Source organism: Phasianus colchicus, chromosome 13, assembly GCF_987193195.1.
Source record: "Phasianus colchicus chromosome 13, bPhaCol1.hap1.1, whole genome shotgun sequence".
Lineage (NCBI taxonomy): Eukaryota > Metazoa > Chordata > Aves > Galliformes > Phasianidae > Phasianus > Phasianus colchicus.
In genome coordinates this window covers 19,781,847-19,798,480 of record NC_143448.1, presented here as the reverse complement: position 1 = coordinate 19,798,480, position 16,634 = coordinate 19,781,847, and the positions used below count along the sequence as shown (strand labels likewise).

At 47.1% G+C, this 16,634-nt stretch overlaps 1 protein-coding gene across 10 annotated transcripts in view; it reads right to left on the bottom strand.

The window, feature by feature from the left end:
* ZFHX3 (zinc finger homeobox 3) overlaps positions 1–16,634 on the bottom strand; it is a 512,524-nt gene that overhangs the window by 167,721 nt on the left and 328,169 nt on the right. Inside the window, exon 1 of one of the 10 annotated variants that reach the window (XM_090149534.1) lies at positions 4,420–4,515. The exons of the other annotated variants lie outside the window; for them this stretch is intronic. The gene's annotated coding sequence lies outside the window, so the exon portion shown is untranslated. Of the gene's footprint in view, positions 1–4,419; positions 4,516–16,634 lie in introns of those variants that run through there. 10 annotated transcript variants of the gene reach the window in all.

Here is a 16,634-nt window from a genome sequence, read left to right as displayed (position 1 = left end):
CCTGGGTCATAAGATACGAGCTTTCAATTTCGCAAAGTTTCTTCCAAGTCATTCTCCTAAGAGCTTCTTTAATCTGTTCTTAACCAGAAACAGTGGGGCTATCTCAGCTGGCTGCCTTTTAAACTTTCGTGCCCATTTACAGACACTTACCAAAAAGAGGTACGGTTTTCAATAGGAAAAGAAAAGCTGAATTAAGCTAAAGCATGTTTTAATTTAATTTAATTTTTCCTAATACTAAGAATAAACATATATTATATCTGTCATTGCTTAAGATTTCAATATTTGCTTAATTAGCAATGCCAATGAGAATAGGTTGTTCCTAATGATGGTGAGCACGTTTCTTTGGAAGGTTACAGAAGAGGCATCTTTCTATCCCAGAAGAAAAGCAGCACGGGATGCTCACTGAGGCGCCTTTCTCTGTGAAGCTGCAGTGAATTTGCTGCTTGACTGCAGCACTGAAACTATCTGTCAAGTCTAAAACAGAAAGAGAGTTTGAAAGGCAAACGCAATCTGTGATCAATACCCTAACAAATCCAAAGGAAGCCCCAGCTCCCGAAGGGTTAATCCAGAGAAGAAAAGGCATCCGAATGTTTAGTGAGCTAATGTGTTTATTGACAGGCAGGCCTTTAAGTCCTCAACAGGGAAAAGCGCGGACAAAGTGAATGAAGTGCGAGTCAGACAAGCAGGTTTGCTGGAACGCGGTTGGCTTTGCGGCTCTGCTGCGTTTTGGATTCCCCAGGTGTCCCCCTGTGCCTTCACCATGGTGCCAGGCCAGTTCAGAGCCCACCAAGAGCAGTCCAGCACCTCACAGACAGACCTGGTGGCTCTGGGCACACCTCTGCAGGCCATTCTGTGTGAACATGGCATCCTCGGCATGCCCTGGTGCATCCAGCATCTCCTCCTGAAGACAGCGTCCGAACTGCTGATCCAAATTCTGCACTCAGAACCAGGACCCTAATGCTTTGGTTGTATGGGGATGGCTGGTCACAGAGCACCGCTGCTCTGGCCAGAGCCTCAGCATGACGGCTGTGTGCTGCACTGCAGCTTGGTGCTGGCAGAGCGGCTGCAGACCACCTTAACTCCCCTACGCCCAACCACGGGTCGCGGGTCAATGCCAGGGTCAGGGGTCGGTGTCCTGCCTGCTAATGGAGTGTAAGCTAACATTGTCCTCAAATTGCTGGAGTAAAAAGACAATGCCCACCTCCCGCTGATGGCCTTACCCTGGGGGGGGGTATCGGCTTTATTGGAAAACTGCCAGTCTCAGAGGTGATGGAAGTGGCTGATAGCAGCTAAAGACTGTTTGATTGTTGCTGGAGAACTGGTCGGAAGCCGTCTGCAAGGCAGTTCATTGACTGATCCCACAGAGCTGCTTATTGACACCGGGTTTTCCTCACTCAATGGATCTCTCAGGCCCCATGTGCCGCACAGCCTCGCTCTACAGGACAGCAGCTCTGGCCCAGCAATGCACAGCCAGCCCTGGGCTGAGCCTCCCAGCATGGGACACTCCCAGTATGGGCTCACAGGGCCAAACAGCAGCATTTACCCCATGCCAGGGAACCATGGGATGAAATGGCACCTTCTGCAGAGGCACCACCTGAAACGGCATTGAAAAAACAAGAGAAATTGCAAAAGGAGGAGGGGAAAGACACTACCAGAATTTGGGATAACAGTACTATCAGAATTTTGATAAATGTAAATTTTGGTCTGCCCTAGGCTATAGCATGCACTCAGTTCAACACAAGACTGAAGGGAAGACTTGTCCTTTTGATGACAAACACCTGGCTGTCAGTACCACAGCTGCTATCATAAAGACACAACGACAGTATACTCCTCACGGATTTCCAAGCCCTACCATGTTGGAAAAGTTCTGCAACTGAACTAGACATATCAATTAAGAGATGGTAAGAAGAAAAATCGAATTCGTGGCCCATCTAGGCGACATCCTATCCACAACGCTGACCAACAAGAGAGCCTCATCAGCAAGAGAATGACTCAGTGAGCAGACGATGCTTCCCCAGAAGCCTCAACAGCCTGTGATTAAAGGACTTTAATGATCTTTATGCTTTTTTTCTCTACTTCTTTCCTAATGATCCCTGACAATGTTTGATCATTTGATTACTGCTAAGCACTGAAATGATGCTAGAGAAAACTACTTACTGTAGCCCCAAGATCTCTCACCTGAGTGGTGACAGCTAGCTCCACACTGTATGATGGCTTCTCCTGCCCTGCCATTTTTCAATAGACAATTCCAAATTTTGTATCTGCTAGAGAACATGTCTTAGTTAATTTTCACATTTCAGTTTCACTGCAGAAATACTGTGTTGTACTGCATTGTCAGAAGCTCTTGTAGTTCTGTTCTTGTGTGCAGAGATTATCAAGAGATGCCTGTGTCCCAAGTGCCTATTCAGGAAACAAATAAATACACTGGAAAATTGTTCCCTATAGGCTTGGCAATCTGGTTTAGAATAGACGTGAAGAGGCATGTGAGGAGGAACACCACAGTGGAGAGAAGAATGGGCAAATTCTATACTAGCACCTCTACGGATAAAAGGCGTAAATTGGAAATATCTGCATTTGAGAACTATTTTCTCAAACACCAATGCCACATCAGTGTGAAGCTGTTTCAAACGGTTCTTCCACAAATCACAGCTGAACTGAGAGGCGGGTGGGCTGCAGCAGAGCTCGGCCACGGGCAGAACAGTGCCGCGCTGCCCTGGGGCGAGAGGGAGCTGCTTCTGGTACAACGAACTCCGGGCACCACGGCCTCCAGTGAGCGTGGCTCTTGGCAGTAACCATGTTTCTAACACAGCTGTTTCTGTTGCAATTTCCCAATGGCCACACTGGAAGGAAGGGGACTGTTTTGCAATGGCCTTCATCGGCCTGAGATCATCTGCAAGAGCTGGGGACAGACTGTGGTTCAGACTGTACAGTACTGAGCCCAGAAGAGCACTTCCCTTCTGCAAAACCCAAACAGAGTCAGGCAGAGGCAGGGTGTGGGCAGAAGCAATGGAATCACAGAGCCATAGGGGTTAGAAGGGACTTCTGAAGCTCCCCCAATCCAACCCCTCCCCTCCTCCCCCCAAAGCAGGTCCTTACAGCAGCTTGCAATGTGTCCAGGTGGGTTCCTAACATCTCCAGAGAAGGAGGCTCCCCCGCCTCTCTGGGCAGCTCTGCCAGGGTTCTGCCACCTTCATAGCAAAGTTCTTTTAACATCCATATGGAACTCCATGGGCTCCAGTCTGTGCCAGTGCCCCTTGTCCTGCTGCCGGGCACCACCAAACACAGCCCGGCGCCATCCCCATGACTCCTGCTCTTCAAATATTGATCGGCGCTGACAGGATCCCTCTCAGCCTTCGCTTCTGCAGGTGAACAGCCTGTCCCCATCGGGAGACACCCCAGGGCCCCACCATCTCTGCAGCCCCCCACTGGACTCTCTCCGGCAGTTCCCTGTCTGCCTGGAATCCAGGAGCCCAGAACTGGACACGGAAGTCTGAGGGCCGTGCTGGGGGCCAGCAGTGAGCTCAATGCTGGGACTCGGCAGCCCCAGCACCGCAGCTCCATCCGTCCAAGGGTGGCACTGAGGCCCGGCTGTCAGAGACGGTGACAGTTGTGGGGTTTTTTAGCTTTATCAAAGGGGATTATTTTTAACCCACATTATTTTGCATTGTAAATGTTTAAATCCACATCAAATCCAGATTAATGCATAAAATAGTTCAAGAGGGTATTTACTGGAAAAAAAATATCAATAAGTCACATTATTATGGATAGCTCCCATACAAGTGTTTTAAAAATGGGAAAGTCTGAGATTTTGGCTAACACGTCACTTTGGGGAGAAGATTCAAATAAACCTCTCTCCAAAAGAGCCGAAGTTTAAACGCAAACTGGAACCCTCAGTACTTTTTCACAACATGCCTGGAATTAATAATGCAGATAAATCCTAAATAAATCAGGATTAGTGTTCACTGCATCTTGAGGTTTAATGCTCCATCTGAGGGTGGCAGGGCCGGGGGCGCGGGCGGAGGGCCGTGCTGGAGCTCATCGTGGGGCACAGCGGGGTGCTGGGGACGCTGCGGGGCCGTCAGTGGCACACAGCCGTGGGATGGCGCCGGGGGCTCCGCAGCCTGGTGGTTTGGATCCGTGTTCAGAGGTCAGTGAGACTGCAGTATTTCACTGTCTTATCAGCAAAACGATTACATTTCTCCTCACGGTTAAAGAGCTCAGCCCCACTCTGAAGGAAAACATAAACACGGCCGCCAGCACGTCGGGCCGTGAGGAGCCACAGCTGCAGGCACAGAGCTGTGCCGGGCAGCCGCCCCACACTGTCAGGGCCCCGCGGTGTCACGGCCTGCTCAGAGCCACACAGCCTGGCACACACCAAGTGGGTTCCACTGCCTTGCCAAGCTCATGGCCACCCCTTACCTGGGCCCATCTGTCCCCGCCGCGCACAGCGCCCCACACTCAGGTGTTGGACCGGCCGGGAGCCTCATAGTGCCGCAGACTTTCAAGAAGTCTTCTCTCCCATCTGTTTCCTGTTCCTTTTTTCAACACTTCCTTGGCTCTCATACCAGCCCTGCGCTCCTTGGAGACAGAAGTCAGAGCTGTGCCTTCAGCCCCAGCAAATAGCTCACACCTGCACACAGCCCGTAGGCAGTGGATGCTGCACACAGACGGACACAGGCAGCCACAGATCAACGCCCACTGTGCTGGGCCGGCAGCCACGGACCTGCACCCAGGGTGACTGCTTTAAAAGAAACTTGGAAATGTGACCTTTGGTGTAATATTTGCCTTCCATGTCATCTTTTGCATGCGACATGGGAGGTCACTAAGACATGGACGTAGAGCACAACATGGCACAGCAACACGATGCCAGACCCGAGCAGGCAAAACCAAGAGAACAAAACACCTCAGCAGCTGACACGCTAACAGCCAAGCCTGGCTGTACTTCTGAGAGAAGTATTGCTCACGTGTCTTTAAAAGGAGCAACTTCCGACACTGAAGACACTTGTGTGCAGCATGGATGGGAGCAAACCGTGTAACCTGAAAGCTCTCAGTAGTTCAGAGTGGTTCACATTTCAGAGCAGCTCACTTGGCACCCCCAGAGCTCCCAATGTTACTCACAAGGAAGTTTATATGTCCTTGCTAAAAGAGGATATGAAAGTGGTTATAAAAAACAGGACTCAAACCATAACAAATTAGAAAGGGAAACATCCGTGACAATTAGTATAAGCCAGAAACTAATCTATGTGGCCGACTCGCAGGAAAGCCGATGGCATCAAGCCCTATCACCGCTCCGCTCACATCACCAGGGGTTTTGAAGTTTGCTTTTGATTTAAGAAATTTTTACAATTGATTATTACATACAGTAATTAACTGCTCCTAAACAGAGGTTGTTAAAATGTCAATAACTGTGAAAAAACAAGTTACATTCAATAGAACATATCTGGTGCACATTTGTAATCCAGCTCATTGGCATAAAGAAGGTCACTTAACAGTAGAGATGTAGGCTAAACAGCATCTGTTAAATCTAGAGCTTTTTAAACTAGCACTTGTATCCAATAGTTTTAGAGGAACCATTTGGAAACCTGTCAGTGCCTTGCAAGTTAAATGCTGAGACATCTTCAAAAACAGGAGCACCTCAGGAGATGGGGGCAGCCAGGCTGTGTGTTCACAAACTACCCAGCCCTGACCTGTAGACTGACAGACACCACTTCACATGGCAGCAGAGAGACGAAGGACGGAAATACGCTTAGGGCTAATTAGCACGATTGTACTGAAAGTACCTTACTATTAATTGCTTTGGCAGCGTTCACTGAAAACGCCTACATCTCCCAGCGCAACTCATGAAAATGCTGTAAGCCTGCACTGAGCCCCAGCTTCCCAGAGTCCCTCCGAGACATCTCAGGACCCCAAACCACGTGGGGACACCACGGGGGGCTGGGTGACAGCTGGGGCTGGCAGGACATGGGGTGGCTCCACTGGCACTGCAGAGCTCAGCACCCCATCCTCACCTGGGACAGCATCACCCACCACTGCGGCTGTGTGACTCCGGCAGGACGGGAAGCCATGTAGCCCTGCACAGCTGAGAGCAAAATTTTCAACAGTGACACAACACATAAGTGACGTACATGAAACACGTCCCCATGCTGTACCTGTGAGGCAGAGCAGTGAGCAGCTCTGCTTTGGGAGCCGCCCCTGCAGCGCGCTCCCACAGCGGCCAAGGGAGGCCTTTGCTTTTTTGCCTTTTTCTGAGGTACACACAATTGTAAAGGCCCAACTGTAGTTAAGGGAAGCTGGGAAATAAGGATCGTCATTCAGTCAGATTTTTAAACGGTGTAAAAATTAACCTTAATAAATGAATAACAATTATACTCAATTTCGGCAAAGCAAATAAGGAATGGGAGAAACGCTGGCCAGAATGGAGTATAATGAAGCAATAAAAGAAAAGTTTTACAAAGCAAAATGACAATGGACCTATTTCAGCAACCTGATTAATTGTGATTTTCATGGGTTTTACGTATATACTTAATATCTTTCCTGAAAGGATATGGATTTTTAATGCAAGTATATGTGCTTCAATGAATTGGGGCGTCTGTCTTCCACTGGATAATCATGAAATTAAACACAAAATGAGCAGAGAAGGAAGAGGAATCTGATTTGACCAAGGCGTGAACACAGCCAGCCTATGGAAACAATACAATTTTAAAATTAAAATTTTACACTGAACACATATAGATTAAATGTTTTAATTTACATAAAGAAAAAAGATAAATAAGGATTTCTGAAAGCTCTTAATGCAAAATTCCCTAATAGATCAGTTAGGCATTAAAATTACATCTGATTTTTATTTGACTTTTCACAAAGAGTTTCTTTTCTTTGGCAGAAAAGAAATATGAATATTAAAAGGAACTACAGTTATGCTTTTATGAGAAAATTGCTTTCTTATTTGAAATTTTGACTTCTCTGGAGAGATGTCTGCACCAAAACCCCCAAAACCGAACGCTGCGTTACTTACGGCCTGCAGCTCCCTCACACCTTCCCGGCCCTACATTACAAAACCTTATGGAGCGGAGCCATACACCACACCAGCAAACCACGAGCCCTGACCCAGGCCTGAGGAGACACAACCCGACCGGTGCTCTGAGTCTGTACTCGTTCCATGCATTTGGAAAGCAGCGCTCTTCCTCCCAGACCCGAGAATGATTCTGTTCAGCAGTCACTTCTCGCTGCGGACTGAACCTGTGCACCTGCTTCTCTCCAGCGCTGACCAGGGGCCGGTTCCTGCCGCGGCCACCCAGCCCTGCTGGAGGAAGGCAGCTCCAGGAAGGAGCCGGGCACTCGGCCACCGGCAGCCGTGCGCCGCTCAGCTGCAGGCAGGGCAGCAGGCAGAGAGCCCCAGCACAGTCTGGGGTGCTGGCTGAGCGGCCTTCCCTCCGATACAAGACTGGAAGGACATCACTGCAACCCTGCACCGATGAAACCAGCAAGCGCCCAACTTCCCGGCCTGCGGAGCTGCCCCCCTGCTTTCTCTCTTGTGAACGCTCTGCTATGACTGTCTATGAACTTTCCTAGCTGTCAAACTTTTTATGAAGAAATTTGGTCTTTTTAAGAAAAAATAAAATTTATGAAAAATCTGTATGTCTCTGGAAGTTGCGGTTTCTGCACGGACACCTAACGTGTTCCTTTGTGTAAGTGCCATTCACTTCAGACGATCACGCTGGGGAAAGCAGAGGAGATGCCATTCCCTGGGAGCTCTCGGCAGCGCTGGCTGAAGGCCCTTCCAGAAGAGGTGCTCGGATGGGAGATGGTCAGTTTTGCTTAGTGACAAAAAAGAGCTACTTTCAGAAAAACTGAAATGAATTACATTTCAATAACATTTCTGATCTCTGTGTGTCTGTATTGAATTTGATCTTCCTTAGTTGTTCCCAAAGGATTTTACAGCCCAGCACTGCGCAGTCCATGACAGTGCTACAAAACAACCCTGTTTACACCGATTGGTTTTTGGTGTAATGAACTGCAGAGAACGGAGTGAGCTCATTTTCAGCATCTGATATCATTAAAATATTTGCATGTAGAAAATAAGGTGCACTTGAGGTAGCTGCCTAATTTGACTGAACAGAAATTGCTGCATGTTTAAGAAGTATGTGCCCGAGGAGCTGATGGGGCTGTAAGTCAAAGAAGGATCCTGTTATGAAGACGTAACTCATAGACTGACCTGAAATTACATTCTTTGCTGCCAGAAGCAGTTCAAGTAGTAAGTTCCAGATTTGTTGCAATTTTTTTGCCATGCAGAAGTTACATTTCATTGGGTTTCCACACAACAAACAGCTACAACAGACGCCTCGTTCACACAGTACAGAGAAGGCATTATATCCTATGATTTTTTTTTCATTTTTGGCAGACATTTTCAGCTCTGCCATCTCTTATTTTCTGTTCGCTAGTCAGACTATGCAGCAGACTATGTTTGTGAGTTCGAAAGAAGTATACAGTGTATGTATCAGTGTATCATAGAGTGATAACAACGTTACAAAGATCAGTACAATCTCCTGGCTCATCTTTCTCCTTACATCCAAGTCCATCCGAAAGATCACCGCAAGAAGCGATGTCTTGCAAAGCGCGCTGTTAAAATCAGCATAATAGAGTCTTCCCCACACCTCCTCCTATGGGTCTTTCAGCTCTTAACCAACTAATGATTTCGCTTTCCTCTTTCCTTTTTCTCCTCTGGAAAGAACTAGTTCTTGCACTTAGGGTCTCCCTCTCAGAATGTGTAATAGAGCAATAGATTTTTATGTCAGAAGAGATAACAGAAGATTTAAGTTCAGTAGCTCATGGTGCAAAGGTCCCCGAATGAGGGCTGACAAGCCTGATGTGGAGCTGGGAGCCACGCAGACTCCTACACTGAGCCTCAACCAGCCTGGGGCTGTCCATGCCACCAAGTGCTGCTGTGCTACCACATCTGCACCAGAATGCATGGGACGATGCAGACACACCTCATGAGGGCTGGCTCTGCCACCCTGCATGCACAAATGCCATTCTGCTCATCCCGCACACACAGCTGGAGCTCTTCAGTTCATTCCTGCATCATTTCTCACGACAACTGCACTCATCTTCATTTAAAAATGCTGTGGCATAGATTCCTTTGTCCCCCTACAGAATGTGTCCAAACAGACTATGGTTTTCATTGGGTAAGACATCAAGGTAAGCCTGTCACTGACAAGTAGATTTCTCAGACCACCACTCCTTGTTGTAGCTCTTCTCTAAACTCTGTGCAGTTTGCTCTTTGAGAAACAGTCGCCAAAACTACACTCAGTGATGCTGGCCAGAATTCTGACCACAGCGGTGTAACGCTGTCTGTCTGTCCCTCTGGTACACGGCCCACAGCCTCCTCAGCTCTTACAGTCACACCCCCACAGCACTCATGTTCAGCCTCCCACCTGCAGTCTGCATCCCCCCACCCCACTGACCGCTGCCCTGGAGGGTAACAACTTGTAGTGGGGGGCAGCAATCAGGAACCGAAATGAGAGAGAGAAGAGCAGCTGGAAATGCAGAGGATTGGGAAAATAAATAAATATTAAATAAATTAATGCATGCATAATAACTGACTCTAGAGGCAGCATTTATAGGGAAGGAGGGAAGTGCTAAGGAGTGTGGAAAGTTAATGTTTTCCTATGGCATTTAAAATGCGGAATTTTGATTGGAACTATTTTCTGTGCTCATTCCTTGTGAATATGTCATCTTCATCTTCATCTTCATCACATCCTTACATCCATATTTTTGCTGCTGTCACTTCTACGCACAGACAGCAGTATTTCCAGAGAAATGCATTTTCTTGTGATCCTACACAGCAATGCTCTCTGTTAAACCTGTATCCCTATTTAGATGCTATTCTCATCAAAGCTGTATATTTTAACAATTATTATTATTAATAATTAATAATAACAGAACAAAGGCCTTCAGCTGACATCCCTTTATTGTTGTAAAACATAATTTACACCAAGTGAATGATATAGGGCACCACATAGTCATAGGTAAAACTGAGAGGTGCAGTATTCTTGCTTGGGTTTGACAATGGAACAAGCAATAATGAGGTCAACCCAACGAGCAGATTCAGTGATAATTCTGTAATAATCTGTAGTTACCCAACAGGTGTTGTCTCTATGGCATCTACCTAAAAATCGCATGTACAGGCATCTACTTCTACAGATGCATGTATTTCATAGGGAGTACAAAAAGAAATCCAGGGTGATGCCTGATGTTAATGCTCTTTAAGGGACTAAAACAATGCTGATGCTCTCAGCACCAGCTAATTAACCTGTGCAGTGTTAATAACAGACAACGCTGAACAACAAAATAAACAGGAAAGACTTGTATCCTCCATCCTGGGCCCGGCTCGTGTTATCTGGATGGATTCTCCATATGGCCAGAAGGAAAAGCCATCTCCCTTTTGCCCACCAAACCACATATTTAATCCATGTGCTTATGTCAAACTTAATTACAGCACATTTGGCATAAAATAACAATCCACATCCTTGGAGAGAGGAATTTAAGTAGTTAATACATGTGATTGAATGAAACCGCTTTGCTGAATGTTTATGAGAAACCCAAGAGGAGTGAAATGTGGTGGTGATTTAACCCTTTGAATGCCAGCTGCCCCTGGGGCACAGGACCCCCTCGCCCTGCAGCATCAGCCTGCTGCACCGTCCTGCCAAAGGCTCCAACTGACCTGTGCACAGCAGAGACCGTCCTCTGAGCAGAAGGCCTGGGATGCCTGCTTGGTTCCCCAGTTCAGAAGGCACAGAACCAACGCTTGCAGCATGGCCGGCACGTCGGGTGGGGGGAGCTCTGCTGCAAACCTCAAGGAACAGGGGCTGTGTGGTAATGACACGAAAGGCAGAGCAGACGTGTGATGGGGGCACACAGGGAAAGGACGAGCGGCCACAGACAGGATTTCCAACACAGAAATTTCTGAGCAGAAACCATTTCACGAAAGCAGGAGGAATGTGTAACAGGTGTCCAGAGAGGCTGCGGGGATTTTAATGCCTGACTGGAGAAGGCCCTCAACAACTTGATTTCTGTTGGCCTTGATTTCAGCAGGGCTTTGGGCAAAGTGACCTCCTGAGGTCCCCTCTAACCTAAATTACACAGCGATAACCAGGAAGGCTAGAGATGTGGAGGTCACGCAGTCAACACCTGAGATCACAGAATGCGGAGTAAAGTTTCTGTATAAGAAATGGTTTCTGTAGATAGTGCAGGGGAAGAATAAAAAGCGTTCAGCAATGACCTTGATAGAAGGAGCAGGAACAAAGAGGAAATAGCTGAATGTGGCAAGAAGGTTATGAGCTCTGGTAATGGTCTGCTCCCGCTCTCATACAATGAGAATGGAAAATCTCCTATTAACTTCGGTGACACTAGACCAAGCTCTAAAAGAGCAGACACTAAAGTGGATGACAGCGTCAGAAAATAGAGGAGGAAAGAAGGAAAAATTTAAGTTTCACTTTCATCATGCTGAGCATGAGTTAACTGCTGAAATTCTATTGTTCAGTATTTAAAAAATGAAAATAAATAGTTTGCAACAAATACTGAGGAGTAACTGCTGCTGAAATTAATTGGCTCTGCATCTTTACAACAATTCCATGACGTTCATGTTGCCAGAGACTAACGCCCGGTGATTTATCAGAGTTATCCCTCACCCTGCCCCGGCTGTAAGGAGGACGACAATAGCCCAACAACTGTCAGACTGTGTGCGCAATGCTCAGCAATGCACACTATGGAACAACTCAACCTGAGGAACAACGCCGGATTTTACATCCCCATCATTACACTTCTCACTGTGCTACTAAAAAACACAATTTGTTTGGGCACTGAGAATGTATACATGAATATATGTGTGTGTGTGTGTGTGTGTTTGCATATGTCTTAGTGGCAGCAGGATTAAGGAGCACAGATCATTTACAGAGCCTTCGATTCGTAAATATGTATGTTACACAACCACATATTTCCATGTCTTACAACAACAGTACATGTTTTTTGAAGTTAAGGAGTTTCTAAAAGACAGAGTTTCAGCTCAGGTGGCTGAAGCACTGCCTGGCCTAAAGCGCAGATGATATTTCTTGGTATGGGGAAGGTTATAAGAGGAAAACACCAAGATTCATCAAAACCCCTTTGGAGCAAAGTTCTTTCATAGCCTGGGGTTATTGCTAGCTGCTATCACTTGTTCTGTTTGTTGTGGTTTTCTCAGTTATTTATGCCTGGTGAAAAACCAGCGGCCTTTTCCTTTAGATCCACGGGCTGTGCTCCCCTCGCCAGCACGAAGCTGAACGACAAATATTGCGCGTCGAGGTATAACAGCAACAGAGCACTTCAGAACCAACAGAAGCTACGCCACAAAACCAACGATAGCCACCTACAGCTCTGTCCTACGCACCACTGTCAGCAGTACTGCACAGGGGGAGGTACTCAAGCACAGCCCAAACCAGCACCCGGATTTTGCCCAAGTCACACAGAACTGCAGACCTGGAGCCAAAGCTCAGTCTCCCAGCTCTCAGATCAGCGCTGTACCCTGCAGAAGGCGCTCCCAATGCTTGTCATAATTACCCGCTGTTCCCACCTCTTACTGACTGCAAACAGGATAGTAACTGCCCTGGCATCTTACAGCCCCTGTGAGTTACATCCTGGTGTCTGCCAAGCCTGATGCCCTCTGTGCTGCGGTTGTTCCTCTTCCCATGCCTCTGGGAAGCCCTGTCTGATCTGACAGATCCCAGATTCCAGGCAGAGCTTTCCCATGCCATCGTCCCTCAGAATAGCTGTGCTCTTCGTATTTTTAGCAAGACTCTGGGCCAATATGTTTGATTTTCCACTGATTCTACTCTAGTTCACGTCTCGCGCCCAGGCAGTTTTCCTGCATTTCTGCTGATATGTTTGGCAGGGGTGGAAGGGAAGAGGGACACAGGGTGGAGTCTTGGAGATGGTAGCTCTGAAAGCAAGAGCTGCTTTGCATATTTGGAGGTCTATAACGCTGATTCTGAGAGAGAGAAAGACAGAGAAAGGGGTTTCTGTAAGTAGCTGAGACAATGAGAACAAGGCAGGCACTATGCCAAGCACGGGATGGCTGCCAAAACACATATCATTAGCTTGGACCAGCTATAAGCAAGGAAATGAGAAACATATGTTGGAGAGCAAGGTTAGGAGCGAGGGACTATGGGTCAGTGACAGTCGTCCGAAAACTTTTCCCTTGTTCTTCAGCTGTGGCCCGATGGTGTCAAATGTCACTGTGACAGCCCTCATTTCTCATGACGGTCGGGCTTATTTTGGCCTGGTTGGTTTTTGTTGTGTTTTTTTTTCCCCTCCCCTAATGGGAGTTATTGAGAGGAAGAAGAGAACAGACAAGTAAGCCTTTGCCGTTTTTTTCCACGGTTATGGGAAAATAACCTTGTTTGCTGTGATGTTCTCTGAAATCCTCACCTCTTTGTAAAATAACGGTGTCTCAGGATTGGAATTCTGTCTGGCCCTTGTGAAAAGAAAAGGGTGGGTAGTGTATTCCTAAGTAGTTCTTGCTGTTCTTTCTTAAATATAATTAGATGCACCTCATTACCTCAAACTAAAGGCCTTTTGTACTTCTTCAGGGCTGTATTTCCTGAAAGCCATGGCATGCTATGGCTTGTAGCATCCAGCCTTATTTTATCACATTAACAGCCTATTTTTAACATTTTTACCCTTTATCCAGGCTGTTTTCAAGTGATTTCATTCTTCTCCAAAGACTACACCCAGATGATGCGTTACTCACTGACATTTAATGAAGTGTCTGAAGTTCCGCTCCCTTTCCCAGCACCATTATGTCTCTCCTTCCCTTGAAGGAGCTTCCATGAGGCAATACCAGTTGGACTCCATGATCTTTGTAGGTCCCCTACAACTGAACTGTCCCATATATTCTGCATTAAAGGACATTGCTGCTTTCCTTCCAACACTTAAATATTCCCAGATAGGCCAGCGTAACAGGAATCTTAGACAGTATCTCCCAAGAGACTTTGTGTGACTACTGTTCTGAAGCAGACTGCACTTCAACTTGATAGATCCCCCCAGTTCCCCAGGGCAGTGCTGTGGGATGGGCACACTGTAAAGTCCCAAATGGCCTCCGGTCCAAAATGCAAAGAGGTTCACTTTGCTCGTGCGCTTGGAGATGTGTGATTGTGGAAAGAAATGCGACGAAGCAAGGATAACCAGACATAAAACACAAGCACCATTCTCCCACCAATGGAGACTCAAGATAAACGGTTTGAAACCCATTACTTACATTTAAATACAATGACTTCAGCATAACTTCTTTTCAAACTCACAATCTAGTTCCACTTTCTCTGCTGCTTAAAAAGGTCCAACCGTTTCTGCGCACCCTCTATTTCTGCAGATGAGAAGGAAAGCTTTGTTTGGCTGCTTTCTATAAACCTCAGCCGACTCACTCGTGGTTTACAGCGTGGCTGCACAAACAGTTGCATCAGCACAATTGCAAAGAAGGCACACTGCAGCCTGGGAATGGCAGAATGTAAGAACAGGCAGGGAGGCCAATGGCTGTAATGCTGAACGTCAGCCTCCACACCTGGAGACTGCTGGACAGAGAGGGCGATGAGCGGTGCATGCCTCATGGCTGTGGGTGCTCAGCCCCAATTCTCAATGGCACACGAGGCCGGTCAGCCTGCTGGTCATCTGCTGCCACTTAGGGACACTGTGGGATGCTGCCCTCCCTCGCCATGTGGAGATTCCCTGCTCTGTGAGCAGCATCTTGCTGGCTTGTCACCCACAGTGCCCAGCACCACAGCAGGGGCAAGAGAATGAACGTTCTCTTGTGTGAGCAGGGGGAGAAAATGAACAAAAAAGAGGGATGGGAGCCATGAAATCCAAAGAAGCGTTATTTTCCTCTCATCGTATAAATAATGATTATGCTGTGAGATTCTGAGTGATCAAAATTACAGTCTCCAGTTAGAAAACACCTAAGTAAAACTAAGTGTGGACTAAGAAGACTGAAGGAAACAACACTGGATTAGCTCCACTCTGGACTGCATATTTAAGTTTTGCTACATTCCGAGTAACAATTGCAAAGAACTTCAGTGTGCAGATGGATGCAGAAGGACTTCCACATTCACATGGACTCATTTAAAAGACAAACTGGACGCCCCTGTTCACGGAGTGTGAACCATTCACCTCAAACATCACTTCTATGACACAGAGCTGGGGCCTTTGGCACTCCATGAAGCTGTGGTGCATGGCTGAATGTCATATTTAGGCTTCCCCTCTAGCGCAGATAACGAGCTGTCTCTTACCTGAAAAGGGAAGGGCTGTAGTGACAGCCACGCTAATGCCCTAAGAGTGGGAGCTCCATCTCCTCCCCTGCCCCAGGGCACTGGAAGTGATCCCTCTGCTCAGCAGGCAGACACATCCCTGGGGGAGGAACAGCAACCGCACCTTCCACACAAACGGCCCCATGCCTCCGGAGTTCTGCAGTGTGTGAAACAACCAGCTCAGATACCACACCTACTCCCCGGCTCCGAGCATCCTCAGGTACCCACCTGCAAGAAACCTGCCGTGAGACCACTGGTCCCGATCGATTCTCTTGATCTACTGATGCTGCTTTCCAATTTGTCATTAGAAATAATACAACTGAGTCAGGCACTTTGAAAACACCACAGCTTGCACAATTCAACAATGCCATGCATAGTTAAACCAATCCATTTAGATTCTGGTTTTTGATATTGCCACAGAAGTCAGACTCATAACTATAGAAGATGGACGTGGACTGTAAATCAATACTTGAAAATCATTACATCAAACTATGAAGCCAGGAAGATGAAGGCATGACAGCTGAGTAGCAAAACAGTCCTGAGCCTACTCCCGTACAGAGCAGGTCCAAAAACAGAACCAGTGAACAATTTTTAATTATAACGTATCAAAAATAGGTGTACTCTGTTAACCCCAGAGTCACCTCTGTCACCAGTTTAAATACAGAGCCCTGAACCAGGAGCGCAGACTGATGAAGGCAACACTGCAGGCTAAGGACAGTCGTTCCTTAAGTACCAATTTTAGCAGGGCATGCTGGCCCACATCTTGGAGCCAGAAGCACAGCTCAAGAAAGGCTACCCAACATTTTGATTATTGCAGGGCAACTTAGAGTATTTGGAGTATATTTACAGACTTACAACGATCTCGGGGGCTGCTCTCAAGGACGCACAAGAATCAGCTACATACATTCTCTCCAGGACAGGAGCAAGTGGGCACAGTCTGTCATGCTGGCCCCTCCATGACCCAGGTATTCCCCAGCTGAGCTGTAGCCACCCAGCAGCTGGCTGCAGTCTATCTGTGCAGAAGCAGCCTGGCAAGGCCAAGAGCACATCCCAAATATGCAGGACTTGCTTGTAAAAAATAGAGAAGATAGGCTTCATTCTGTCAGAAGCTCATGGCTTTGGGTAATGCTTTTCAGGCAAGAAATACAGATGGTACCGGTAACATGTGAAAGCCAGAAAAAACCCAGCAGTTAAAAGGAGGAAAGAAGAGACTGTCAAAAGGACTTAAATCAGTATTATTTCAGCATTCATGCAAATGGAATTGTTTGTGAATTGCACTGGACAACTATTCTGAAGATAAATAGGGCT